Source organism: Oncorhynchus gorbuscha, linkage group LG01 (assembly GCF_021184085.1).
Source record: "Oncorhynchus gorbuscha isolate QuinsamMale2020 ecotype Even-year linkage group LG01, OgorEven_v1.0, whole genome shotgun sequence".
Classification (NCBI taxonomy): Eukaryota; Metazoa; Chordata; class Actinopteri; order Salmoniformes; family Salmonidae; genus Oncorhynchus; species Oncorhynchus gorbuscha.
The window spans coordinates 13508397-13510958 of NC_060173.1; positions in this window are offsets into that span (position 1 = coordinate 13508397).

Sequence of the window (2562 nt, forward strand, 5' to 3'; positions counted from 1 at the left end):
TTCCCTCTCCTTAGTCGAGATGCGAATCCCTCCCAGCTGCATGGGCTCAGTCTCAAAGCCAGAGGAGGGAGATGGTTGCGATGCGGAGCAGGGAAACACCGTTGATGCGAGCTCTCTTCCACGAGCCCGGTGACGAAGATCTACCCGTCGTTCTATGCGGATGGCGAGAGCAATCAAAGAGTCCACATCTGAAGGAACCTCCCGGGAGAGAATCATCCTTAACCACTGCGTGGAGTCCCTCCAGAAAACGAGCAGCGGCTCGTTCCACTCACTAGAGGCAGCAAGAGTGCGAAACTCAATGGAATAATCCGTTATGGACCGTTCACCTTGGCATAAGGAAGCCAGGGCCCTAGAAGCCTCCCCACCAAAAACTGAACGGTCAAAAACCCGAATCATCTCCTCTTTAAAGTTCTGGAATTTGTTAGAGCAATCAAGAAGCTGTGCCCCATTCTCGTAAGGAGTGAAATGACGTTTATGTGTTGGGTTGGAGAGAGAACACAATCTCACACTGCGTGAGAAAGGAGCGGCACTCAGTGGGCTGCCCGGAGTCAAGGTGGGTTATTAACCCTAGGTTCTGGAGGCTCTTGGCACGAGACGTAGACTCTGGAACTGTCCAGAGAGGTCGGAAACCTGAGCGGCCAGGTTCTCCACGGCATGGCGAGCAGCAGACAATTCCTGCTCGTGTCTGCCGAGCATGGCTCCTTGGATCTTGACGGCAGTTGAAGTCGCTGGGTCCATTCCTTGGTCGGTTCCTTCTGTCATGCAGGTGAAAGAGGACCCAAAAGCGACTTAACAGAAACAGAGTTTATTTAAGTCCAAAACGGAATAACAGAAATCCTCTAGACTTGTAGAGGGAAACAACTGGAGAAGCGGCCACAGACTGCAGGTCGCCGGGTAAAACAGAGACACCTGCTCACACGCAGCATCTGATGAAGGCAAAAAAAACACGACAGGACAGGGCGATACACAATCACAGCAAAAACACGACAGGACAGGGCGAAACGCAATCACAGCATGGTGAATACAATACAAGGAACCGACGGGACAGGAACGGAACACAAAGGAATAAATAGGGACTCTAATCAGGGGAAAGGATCGGGAACAGGTGTGGGAAGACTAAATGATGATTAGGGGAATAGGAACAGCTGGGAGCAGGAACGGAACGATAGAGAGAGGAGAGAGAGGGAGGGGGAGAGAGAGGGATAGAAAAAGGGAACGAACCTAATAAGACCAGCAGGGGGAAACGAACAGAAGGAAAAGCAAAATGACAAGATGATATAAGACAAAACATGACAAAAACTCCCATTAGTTTGTGAGGTCAGAAATAAGAAATGAATGCACTAGTTCATCTTGAGATTAAATATTTATGTATTGAAACCTTCTGCAATTAATAAAACTCACCACTGGAAGGTAGTATTGACTTCATATTGAAAACCTTTGTGCTGCGTTCATGCAGGACAGGTTTAGACTATCCGCTAGGTTCAGGCCGTCCTTCTCTGGTTCAGTTCATTTTGGTCTAAATACTCAACGTAATGTAGGTCAATGCATAGATCACTAAGCAGACAAATGAATCGTGACCTTTAAGAGTACATCGGTGGATACTTCAGTCGCTTCCATTGCTAATTGTTCATCTTTAACCCTGCAACGTTCCCACCGGACTGTGATCAATTGACAAAATATGAGTACTGTAAATCGTTTTCATAATAACTGCTCCAAGAGCAGCTAGGTGATGGCTTACACTCACTTCTAACATATGAGACATGAGACAGAGGGCGCTGATCCTAAATCAGTTTAAGGGAAAACAGTCAATCAATCTACTAACTACATTAAAGCATAGCTTCCACTCAAATAGTTTGTATAACTAAGCCTCCTTGTTATAACCATTTTATCCATTGTTGATCAGATAGATACTCAAGTGGCCTCTATAACCACGAAAATAAATGTCTTAAAAAATTGCAGGCAGTCGGAGGAGGCAAGATCAGATGGGACCATTCTTAACCAATTAGAGGGCAGATGCGAGTGTGAACAACAGCAACAAGTCCGATAGAAAGTTGATTTTTCAAAGTTGCCGGGATGTCACATGTTCTACTTATATCAGTACAATCATAACGTAAGCATTGCATTCTATTGAACAAATAAACCATCATGGTGTTTGTTAACCAAATTCGACATGCTCATTGACCTCTATACAAAAACTCATCACTTTGAGAGTTAAAAAACGCCACCTGCTGGAGAAGACAGGTGTTGGGCCCAGTTATCCCTCTCGCTTAACGTCTTCTGTGTTATATTCAATTCAAATGGGCTTTATCGCCATGGGAAACGTGTGGTTACATTGCCAAAGCAGGTGAAATAAACAAAAGTAAGAAGACCAAAAACAACATCAACAAAAAACAATTAGAATTTAACATTTATAACTAACGATCATTATATCTGTATTCCACGCATTGAGTTTTAATAAGAAGGGTTCAACTTTCAGAAAACGTGGCGTTCTGATATAACACGTGCGAAGCAACCAATTGACGCTGAGCTAAACGGTCAGTCTCTGACCAATGGGGGAAGAGA